We start from the raw sequence: 12,239 nt of genomic DNA, 5'->3' as shown, positions 1-12,239 counted from the left end.
AGCCCCACCCCCCAAATAATTTTGGCTCAGGCTCCGCCCCTGCTAGTCCTAGTAGTATTAGGATTCTTCTACGAATAGGTTTAGGATATTTTGGGTCGGCGGCTGCTGGGATATATAGTACAGGTAGCTGCGTGAGTTTTTGTAACCGCGAATTCAGAAAACTGAAAAAGAAATAAAGTGAAGAGAGAGGCACGACACGTGTCTTTGGCAAATGTTTTTGTGTGCATCTCCGTCGTGATTTGATGTGATCGATCCTGATGGCGGAATTCTAACATGCCACTCCCTCGTAGGAGCCAGACAAAACTTGTTGTAGTAGATAGTCGGGAAATCGTCGTGGTAAGGCCTCATTGGACCAGCGCAACAGAACAAGAACAACCGCCAATGAAGAGTAGCATAGGTCGGATCCTGAAAACACATGAACATAGACAAATTACGACCAGATCTGAGCAAATCCACCAAGGACAGATAGCTTAGGCGAGTTGCACGAATACACTAATGACCTACGATTGCATAACTTGGTGTAGCCACGAAATTTGGCTAGCACCAGTTATCTATGATGACAAGAAACATGAGCAAATGACAGAGGCTTGTCTGTCAACAAGAAACATGAGTGGTTGTACGACATGAAAAAAAATCCTTGGGCACTAGTTCTCCGCCACTGTGCCAAATATAGTCTAGCCACGCACTTCCTAATTTAATTTTATAATCACCACATAATTTTAAACGCGTACCATCATTATCCGCAAGAGATAACAAGAAGAGATAGTTTGTTTCATCATATGTGTTTATTGTCATCAGTAAATGAAATGGAGCTTTCAGAGGACACTGCCTAGGAATGTGAACGCCTAAGACGACTGAAAATCTCATGTGAAAAAGTCATCTCCCTTTATATCACGTCACACCATGAACAACACCAACTATGATCAGCCCTTGACACATACTTGAGCGGGCTGGGCCCGCATCCTCTATACCATCGCGACTCTTGTACGAGCCACATTAAGGCCATTGGTGGCAGGGGCCTACTGCCTTGAATGCCTTCCAAGAAATGAACAGCCCATTTGGTGTTCCCCTTGTTGGAATTATTGGTATCAGGGTTAGATCTATACTTTTTTTGCCAACAGAGTTTGGTTTGATTTGATCAATACCGACGCAATGTTACAGCTAGATTGATGTTTACACACGAACTGCGTCACACTGGAAACATGCTATTATTGATGTGTCACATTGCATGTACTGAAATTTTAAGAAGGAAATAATAAAGCGACTGAAAGGAAAGGGATGCAGACTTAAGTCAGATGACTTTGCATATGTGGGTCAGTTTGAAGGCAGGCTCACATGTCAGGCACCACAAAGTTACCCGACTCGAGTCAAAGAATCATATTCGAAGGGAAGGATCGTATGGTACATGGTTGGTTGCTTAATTTAGTGTGCAGATGTAGGTGGTGACTGCTAACCAACTGGACCATATATGTGTGAAAATAGAAGGCTATGATTTGCGTACCAGACACAAACTTTCAATGCTTCTGTTGCACTGATCATGTCCATGTTCAGTGATTGTACGACCATGCATGATTGTAGACACAACGTTTTAGAACTTTAATATTGTAGTACTGTAGAACATTAATATTGCAACATTGATACTTGGCCACATGGGTTGTACTCTCCTGGATTTCATGAGTACAAGGAAACAATGGTAGCTTACTAGCTTGTTCTTTTCCCGAGCAAATGTGTTGCATTTTCATCGTCACCATGTAGATCACATAACTTGGTGTAGCCATAAAATTCGGCTAGTATCAGTTATCGCTGATGACGAGAAATATGAGCAAATGACAGAGGCTTGTCCGTCAACGTGAAACATGAGTGGCTATGCAACATGAAAAAAAATCTTGGGCAGTAGTTCTCCACCACTGTACCAAATATATTTTAGTCACACACTTCCAAATTTAATTTTACAACCCCACATAATTTTAGAAGCATACAACCATTATCCGCAAGAGATAATAAGAAGAGATGGTTTGTATGATAATATGTGTTTATTGTCATCTGTTAGTGAAATGAAGTTTTCGGAGCAATGTGAACGCATAAGACCACTGAAAATCTCATGTGGAAAAGTCACCTCCCTTTATATCACGTCACACCATGAACAACACCCACTATATATGATCAGCCCTCGGCACGTAATTGAGCGGGCTGGGCCCGCACCCTCTATACCATCGCGACTCTCGTACAAGGACCACTAGAGCTGCGGTGCCACCTGAGGCGGGCTTCTGCGCACTTATCTTGTGTCGCACAATTTGCTGTCATGTTTGGTCCTAGTCTCACTCATGTACATTAATATGTGTATGCTACAACATTAGGATCTATTATTAGCGCATCGATCAAACATACAAATACTACTCCCTCCATCCCAAAAACGTCTGGCATTATGGGACGGAAGGAGTACTATATTATTTGAGTTTAGAACCAACTATATTATTTGAGTTTAGAACCATCATAGGCAACAGTACATCTAATGACGATATGTACGCCTCACCCATGGATCATAAATGGGTGAGATGATGCATTACAGTTAATCCAAATGCGAAGACAAGCTAACATGAAGTGCTTCAGTTGGCTGAAGAAAGGGACCCCATAAGCCCGTGACTTGGATCTGTCAGAAGCCCGATGCACGAATCACAAGAGACGATCAGCAGTAGTGCGATCCAGATACTCATGTCTGGAATTATTTTTTAGCATTGCCATTGGACCCCTTACGCTTATATCACATATATGCAAAGTGAAGCTGCATGAAGAAATAAATTTCAGAAATGAGAAGCAACAACAGCAAATTAAGAAAAAAATGTATGCATGTTACATATAGTAATATTTCCCTGCAGCCTAATGGTACAAACAAATCAAAATTGTTGGATTTGGCAGTGTAGCTAAAAGATAGAAAATGCAAATTGACCATTATGTCACTGCTGAAGAAGCATAAATAGCAATCATTGTATAATGAAAAAACAGAACAGAAGGAATTATTTTCAGAAAGTACATATCACCTACATACTTTTTTCTGCTACATGAGTTGAAGGCGTTCTTGCATATTTCAAAAATAGTACTACTATGTTCAAAACATACACAACACAAATAATGCCATGAAACTTGGAAGATCATCGCGGGAAATATAACCATGATTAAGTGTTGGACCTCTATGCTGGATTGCTCTTAAAACCTTTGCATGGTAATATAATGTTACAAAGTTTGCCCTGGATTTTAACAGGAAAATGGTACCGCTAAAATGCCAAAATAAAATGGGATAACCAGCTAGTGCCAAGTCATAAATAACCGGTCTTTCCTATTTTTATCATGTACTCCCTCCATTCCTAAATATAAGTCTTTTTAAAGGTTTCAAATAGATTACAACATACATATGCATATAGACATATTTTAGAGTGTAGATACACTACAGGAATCAGCTTATTTGCCGTCTGCAATGGCGGATGGCAAAGGCACCAAAAGCGGACGGCAAAGCTCTTTGTCGTCTGCCACCGACGGCAAAGCTGCCCGGCAAAGAGGATGACGGTAAACAGGTCCTTTGTCGTCTTCTTTCTCAAAGCGGACGACAAATAACCTTTGTCATCCATGGCAGACGACAAAGAATCTGGACAGTAATGAATAGGCGTTAGCCACGTTAGGTGGCCAACGGCAGCCTTTGTCATCTGCCAGCGGACGACAAATGTTGCCTCCCCTTTTCCGTCGGCCATGGACGACAAAAGGAACCATATGTTATAGCTCATAGGTTGCACAGGTTGCTGCCATGTGGCCTGTTTGCCGTCCGTGGCAGACGGCAAAAGATCTCTTTGCCGTCGGTGGCAGACGGCAAAGAGGATGCATTGCCTCTTTTTTTCTATTCTTTCATATATCCATGCATTTTCAAAGAAAATAAATGATATATATATATATATATATATATATATATATATATATTAATATTTCACAGGGCAATTACAAAGAAAACATATAAGATATCCAACACATATAACTTCATCGTACATGCATAGTTCCATCCAACCATAGCAAGTTCCATGCATAGTTCCATCATACATAGAAAGTTCCATATAGGGGCATCCAACCATATATATTACAATAGTTTCATCCAACGATACATGCATAGTTCATCGATACAAAAGAAACAGAGAAAGGGATAATAAGCACTCCATCAATGCAAGCTTTCGTCAAGTGAATGAAATCTGCAAAATGGGAAATAAGAAAGTTAGAAGAAGAAGATTAGAAGAAGAAGGAGAAGAAGAAAATGAACAAGAAGAAGAAGTATATGACATTTATGAGCTAGCTTAGGTATAAATGACATTTATGAGCTAAATTAGGTAAAAAAGACATTTATGAGCTAAATTAGCTAAAATGGATCATTTTGGAACTAACCTAGGTAAAATGGATCATTTTGTAGCTAACCTAGGTAAAATGGATCATTTATGAGCTAACTTAGCTAAAATGGATCATTTTGGAGCTAACCTAGGTAAAGTGGATCATTCTGGAGCTAACCTAAGTAAAATGGATCATTTATGATCGAACCTAGCTAATATGGATCATTTTGGAGCTAACCAAGCTAAAATGGATCATTTTGTAACTAACTTAGGTAAAATGGATCATTTTGGAGCTAACATAGGTAAAATGAACATTGCTCTCCTGACTCGTTGGGTCAGGCGTATCGCCAACGTGGAGGGCGGCCTCTCGCTCACCATCATCCAGAATAAATACTTTCGGGGCCAGCCTCTAGCTTTGTGCCAGCGCTCTGGTGGATCCCAGTTCTGGCAGGCAGTGATCCAGCTCCTCCCCGTGCTCCATATTGGCACGTCCATCTAAGTGGGTTCCGGGTCCTCGGCCCTGTTTTGGTTCGACCGCTGGCTAGGGGACTCCCCCCTGGCCGCCCGCTTCCTGGTCCTATTTGCCATTGCGGTTGACCCCCGGATCTCCGTCGAGACGGCCCTTATTGACTTAGGGCGTCTCGCCTTCCGGCGCCCCTTTGGCCCGCTTGAGGTTGACACTGGGACGCCCTTCTCTAGGACATCGCTCTCCTGCCAATGGATGTAGAGGGCGACCCTGACTCCAAGTCGTGGCGCCTGGAGCCTTCCGGCCGTTTCTCCTCGAAATCTCTGTACGCGGCCATCGCTCATTCGCTGGCCCTTTAGCCTGATCTGGGACATTGCCCCTCCCGCCTAAAGATCAAGATATTCCTTTGGCAGTGGATCCGGGGACGCCTCCCCCTAGGGTTGAAGTCCGCAAGCGCAATGGCCCAGGGGACGAGATGTGTCCCTTTGTGCCTCACAATTGAGGACTCGAACCGCATCTTCTTCTCCTGCTCCACAGCCCAGTTCCCGTGGTCGTGCTTCCGTGAAACGGTCAGCGGACAGTGGTGCAATACCAACTTCCCCGACTTACTCGCTGAGATCCACGCCTCCTCCCATCGCTACCGCCATATTAGATGGTTGTGCATTGGTATCCTTGCTTGGACGCTTTGGAACATTCGCAACAAGCTTGTCATTCAGAAAGTGCCTCTTTGACGTGCGACTAATGCGATCTTCAAAATGTGTGGCTATTTGCAGCTCTGTCGGCCGCTTAGCCGCCCCTAGGACCGGATCGTCATCAACACCCTCCTTGCCGACCTTCGATCGATGGCCTTCCGCATGGCGCCCCTGCTTCCGCCACCTCCGCCGGAGCCTGATTAGGAATGCTTCTCGTGTGGCGGCCTCTATGTGTGTCCTATTTTTCTAGGGCTTGTTGAGCTGTGCCCTCAGCACTAACCCTCCTGCTACCTTTTTGTGTGAGACTTGGGTGTGTGTGTGTGTGTGAACCTTGTTCGATGTTTGGATCGGGCGGTTTGTTTTGTATATAAGGCGGGGCGTAAGCCTTTTTCGGTAAAGGTACACGCTTAAGACGCTCGCCGATGGTATGGGAAATATCATTGACCCTCGTCTTAAGGTTGTGTATAGAGATGTTACAGAGCTTGTAGGCATCAAAGACAAACGGGATAAGCTCATCGAGGAGCTCTTTGATGGGGATGAGATGTCCAAGCAACAACTCAAGACATTGTCAAATGTTGGATTTGGAGGATTGGGCTAGACAACCCTTGCCAATGCGCTGTATGACAAGATTAGAGTGTAGTTCGACTGTGGAGTGTTTGTTTCGGTGTCTCATAATCCCGACATCGCAAAGATTTTCAAAGAAGATGTTGTACAGACTGGACAAAATTAAGTTTGCAAACATCAACAAATCTGTTAGGGATAACCAACAACTCGTCGATGAACTGAGAGCATTTGTTCAGGATAAGAGGTATGACTTCATTGATATAAATTCCATCTTTGCTAAGAGATCTACCTCGCTGTCCATACAGAAAAAGTATAAACATGGCTATGTCTTTATTGATATGAGAACTATGCTCAAAAAATTATGCAGGTACCTAATCGTGATTGATGACATACGGGACAAAAATGAATGGGAAATTATCAAGTGCGCTTTCTGTAACAACAGTCTTGTTAGTCAAGTAATAACAACAACTCGCATAACCAGTGTCTCTGAAGCATGTTGCCCATCTGGTGATGATATTATTCATATGATGAAACATCTTAATGATGATGACTCCAAAAGGCTCTTCTACAAAAGAACACTCCCTCAAGGAAGTAAATGGCCTGATGAATTGGAGCAAGTATCTACAGAAACTTTGGAGAAATGTGGTGGTGTACCACTTGCCATTATTACTATAACTAGTTTGTTAGCTAGTAATGATCAACAGATAAAGCCAAAGTTTCAATGGGATAACATACTCAGTTCTATTGGCCATGGACTTGAAGAAGGTGGTACTACTAAGGATATGCAGAGAATACTATCATTCAGTTATTATAGTCTACATTCTCACCTAAAGGTTTGCTTATTATATCTCAGTATATTCCCTGAAGATTATGAGATAAGGAGAGACTGGTTGATATGGAGGTGGATAGCTGAAGGCTTTATCGACAATGGAGGACAAGAAATTAGACTATTTGAGCTTGGAGAGAGATACTTTAGTTAGCTGATAAACAGAAACTTAATCATGCCAATAGATGTTGATTTTGAAGGTAGGGTGGAAGCTTGCCGTGTACATGATATGGTACTTGACCTTATATGTTCTCTATTTAGCAAAGAAAACTTCATTACTATATTAGATGGTACAAAACAAAGGAAAAAAATCAGATTGCATGGTTCGTAGGTTATCCTTGCAAATATCATTCTACAGCTCACCAATCAGGTCGATGCCTCAAGTATGTCAAAATCGAGATCTATTACTCTCCTTAGAACTGATGTTTATCTAATCCAAGCTCTTTCAAGCTTCAAACTTCTTCGAGTATTGGATCTAGAAGGTTGCTATCTAAGGGAAAGTATGCATACCCACCAGATTGATCTTAGGTATGTTGAGAATTTATTACACATGAGGTACCTAGGGCTGAAAGATACCCATCTTGACGCGCTCCCCGTCGATATAGGAAAGCTACATTTTTTTGCAAATACTCGACTTAAGAACGAGTGGATCTATCGAGGTGCCATTAAGTGTTATTCAGCTAGGACAATTGATGTTCCTATAGGTCTATTCTTTTACCAGATTGCAGGTTGGGATAGGGAAGTTGGTGTCCTTGGAAGAGCTAAATGGTGTGTGGGTGGGTGAAAGTGATGAGATTGAGAAAGAGCTTGGGAATCTAGTGGAGCTGAGGTGCTCGATCTTTGGTGACAAGAACATGACGAGAGTGCGTTTAATTCTTTGTTGGTGTCCCTGGCCAGTCTTAAGATTTATCATTCTGGATATGAGACATTCGATGTCAGCTGGGATAGTTGGGTGCCCCCTCCACACCTCCACACATTTCATTTTCTTGGTTGTACCTTAACATTGCCTAGATGGATTAATTCATCCTTGTTTCCCATCCTCATCTGCTTGTATGCAGGAGTGAATAGAGTGACGCCAGAGGTTGGCATTCAGATCCTTGGGAAATTGTCTGCTCTTCCTACTCTATGTTTGAGAACCACTAGCAGCCAATACACTCGTGTCAAAAGGTTCATCATTGGTGATGATGCATTCCCTTGCCTTAAAGTGTGCAGATTCGAAAAATTTCAGACAGGGCCATCTATGTTTCCGCGAGGATCTATGCCAAGGCGTGACTTCCGTGCCTTTATTGCCCAAGCGTCACACATCGTTAGTGGTGACTTGGATGTTGACATGGGACACCTCTCTTCCCTCCAGAAAGTGGTAATTATTTGGTACGACGCAACTACTTGCCAGCAGTGCAAAATGCGGTTGATATGCTGGAGCTCACATTGGACACCCATCCCAACTGTCCCACACTTCGTTGGAATCAGACCTGTAAGTCTTTTTCTCACACAGCCAGGCCCTGTGTAAGCTTTGGCAGAATTAACTAGCTTAATTACATTAGCCAATCCTAAAAGTTCTTCTGCCTTCGATCCCGTGGTAAGCCTCCTACTTACCAGAATAAATAGTTATATGGCATTCGAACCCACCTTCATGGTTGTATTCAAATTAGCTGGAAATGTATGACCTAATATCTGTCGCAGCAATACAAATTAATGCTCATTCCTTATTTTTTTCAAAGCTTCACCCAAGGAACAGAAAGGAGCAAGAGGAGGAGGAAGAGGAGGTGAAAGAAGAATAATATCCACAGGTACGAAGCCTACAGGATGCGTTTCAGACAAAAATTCCTTCAATTCCTGTCCACTCGCTTTTACTGTGCCTTTTTTCATCATTTATTGCGAATGGCAGAAGCCAGTCACCAAGAGACGAACGTACCCATGTCAGAGTTGAAAGTGATGGAGTTAGATGAAGCCTCATAGAGGTCGAGTCAGATTTTTTTTCCGATAAAGTGTGCTTTTATTATCTCAAAATGTAGCATCAAGCGATACAAAGCATTTAGAGTATCACCCGGCCTCTGCGTAACTAGGATGCACACAGCCAGACATAAAAAATCTGACAAGAAAAAATAAAGACAGTTCGGCAAGAGTAGAGTCCTATAGACCGACACTATGCCTATGTCGAAACGGTTTGTGGACCGATGCAGAGATTATGCTGCCACCCATGTTGGGTAAAAAACTCCATATCGCGGTGTCACGATCTGGCAACTGCAGACCTGCTGCAATCTCCCGTCATGTCCTCTATGGCGGCAGCGCTGTGGCGATGGATCCAACTCAAAGCTAGGGCCGACGAATTTAAGATGAGTTGGGACGTTGCCTTCACGCATCTCGAGGGGGGCGCCAGTACCAGTGCCAGCGTCTTTGTCGGCATCAGCTAGCAGCAGGTCTACACCGTGGCGGAGTGCAGCTCATCAAGATCGAGTGCGCGGCATGGCCCCGGCCAGGTAATCTAATGGCTTTCTTCACTCTCCCTTAATTTTCCTCACAAATCAAACACCTAGTATTATATGCTTGGCATGGCACCACACAAGACACAACATACACAGATTGATCAAACTGGCCTCGGCAACATTAGGAAAGCTCATATCTGATGTTTTTATTAGGCAATGGATGGTAATTTCTGTTGTGCAGGAGATGATGGCCATGGGTTAATTCTCTTCTTCAGTTGTTTGTTCCAATTAATAGCAGAAGTAAGAGGAAGAAAAGGGAGCCGTCAGATTGTAATGTACGGCATATTCTGCTAGCTACAGTAGCAGCCGAAAGACCCATCGCCGTCTGCCTAGCCACTTGGTGTTTCTCACCATCGAGGACGGCAGAACAACAGAGCCATGCATGTCCGAGTGCCCATGGCCCACCGCCTCTTGAGCTGCTGCAAGCCTGCAGGGCGTCCTTTCCTCGAGCGGCACGTATGGCTGCCAGCCAAGACGTCAGTGATGCCCGATGGAGGAGGTTCAGTAGCAGGGCATCATCGGAGATGACAGGGGGGATTCTTCAACGCGGGAGCTCGAACATCAAGTGTTGCCTGAAGCTGTGAGATGCTGATGCACGTGCCCAGTAGTTAGACTCCTAAAAGGATTAAATCCATCCAAAAGTAATCCTTCCACCACAACAGTAACGTATGCAAAGTGGCCCTTTGTCCAACTCCAATCTTGATCCATCCATGTTTGAGGTGAGAGAACACCTTATGTCGTTGTTAATTCCTTTACTGGACTGTACAGATTTGTAACTGAAAATGGAATAGCTGATGTCCCCCTGAACAGCTTTTTTATAAGATGCTATATGAAAATTGGTATTGTCGTCACATATGGATCTAACACTGCAAGTGTGCATTGATGGACAGCGAGGACATATTATTGGTGCATGCAATTTCTGAAGACTATTAGCATGCAGTGTCCTAGAATAAAAGACGTGAAGAAATCAATCTGGTGAAGAGCTTCTGATCAATATTAGTGATGGGTAAGAATGGTTCCAAAGTGTCTTAAGTAGGAATGGTATATGTTGGAATTTTAGCTCATCATACTTACATGTAGAATGATTCTGAAAAATTACTCTCCTTGAATTGCATATTCAGATTTAATCATGATATATGTTACCAAACCAGGCAACAACACTGAGTGGTCTCAACTTTCAGCTCACATTCTTCCACTTATGCATATGCCCACACAGCTTCATATGTGTATTTTCCCATACAAGTGTTTGCTGAACCAATCAAGATAGCTCTTGGATTTGGTGTTTCCTATGTAGTGGGTCATCTTCTTTCAGTTACCATTGCATCCATGCATAAATAATGTTGGTTCCTTGACAATTCTCAGTATATTTATTGTTAATGGAAGCACTAGAAATTCGAAATTCAGTTAACTATACATCTCTTTTTTGAGGGATCAAGTGTTTGTCTCTGCCCCAGCTGAAACTTTATTACGCAAAGTTACAGATCTTTGGGGTATAGGAGGCAGAGATACATAGCAGGCACCAGGCAGCACACAACAAAAAACACAAGGTAGCAGATTGACCCAATCTCACACAAACTGAAGCGCTGCACACCAGGAACTGAAGGGAGCAGCAGGCAACCTACCGAGGAATTATGATAGTTCAGTGCTCAAGGTGAGTCCTGAGCATCAGAACCAGCTGATGGTTGGAAACAACACGAGCCAGAACAAGTACAACCATATTGGCAAGGCGACATGAAGCGAGGAGGCGAAGCAGCAAGCTCTGTGCACATGCATTTTCTCTCTCTCCACTATCCTATTATGTTTTGTAGTTGTGATGCTAAAATTCTAACAGATTCTCCTCGAATATAGTAGTAGTGTATTTTTTCCTCTCTCGGCAATTGATCTACAAGAGTTGCCTTGTTAGAGTACGTAATGGGACTAATGGGCCCATTAGTCTTAGGATTAATTAGAGATAAGGGTCGCTTGCTTAGGGGTCAAGTAAGCCTTGCTTGGGAGTCAAGTAAACCTCTCTATATAAAGAGATGAGATGTATCAATCTAATCAAGCAAAAATTAAGAAGGAAATCCCTTCCCTCTTGCCCGGCTGTGGGCAAAAAGGCCCCCGGCCGGCCCTCCTGGCGCCCTCCTTCTAGCAGCGACATAACAATTTGGTATCAGCTAGCTTCGGTTCGATCATGTCTTCACCGCCGCCAAGCCCGTCGCTTCCGCTGCTGGTCACCTTGTCGCCTCCGGCGACCACCACGACCGTCACCCCGCTCCTGCCCGCGCCGGGATCCTCTGTCACGCCCGCCCCCACCGTCCTCACCTGGGAGGAGGTGTCCGGGGTGCTGCGGGACCACCTGTTCTTGGCCGGGTCCTACGGGTCGCACCTGGTTACGCCGCCCATCGTCGCCCCCGCGCAGCCGTGGCTGCCGTGGCAGCCGCCGCACCAGCCGGCCTTTGCCGCGCTCGCCAGGCCGCTGCAGCCGCCATTCATCGCCACCACTGCCTAGCCCTGGCTGCAGTGGCAGCCGCCGTTCCTAGCGGCCTCCGCTGTGCCCGGCGCTCCACCGCAGCAGCCGCTGCCGCTGCCCGGTGCGACAGCGCAGCAGCCGCTGCAGCTGCAGCAGCCACCGCCGGTCACCTCTGCCGCCCAGTATGGGATGCCCTACGAGGGGAGTGCGACGACCTCGTTCCCATCAGTGCCGCCGCCATTCCAGGGCGTCCACATCTAGCAGATCAAGTCCCTGCCGTCGCCGTCACCGCTTCCGTCTTGGATCGCTACCCGCCACGTGTCGGCGGTGATGAGGCTGCAGGCTGCTGCGCGCGGCCTCCTAGCGCGTAGGCGTGTGTGGGAGATGCGTGG

General features: G+C 44.7%; 1 pseudogene; it reads left to right on the top strand.

Annotated features, from left to right (window-relative positions):
- Positions 1-5,285: 5,285 nt before the first annotated feature.
- Positions 5,286-11,130, top strand: LOC123158733 (disease resistance protein RGA5-like; annotated as a pseudogene).
- The last annotated feature ends 1,109 nt before the right edge of the window (positions 11,131-12,239 follow it).

Source organism: Triticum aestivum, chromosome 7B (genome assembly GCF_018294505.1).
Source record: "Triticum aestivum cultivar Chinese Spring chromosome 7B, IWGSC CS RefSeq v2.1, whole genome shotgun sequence".
Classification (NCBI taxonomy): domain Eukaryota; kingdom Viridiplantae; phylum Streptophyta; class Magnoliopsida; order Poales; family Poaceae; genus Triticum; species Triticum aestivum.
Note: the sequence above shows the minus strand (reverse complement) of the source record. Positions and strands in the feature narration are given on the sequence as shown.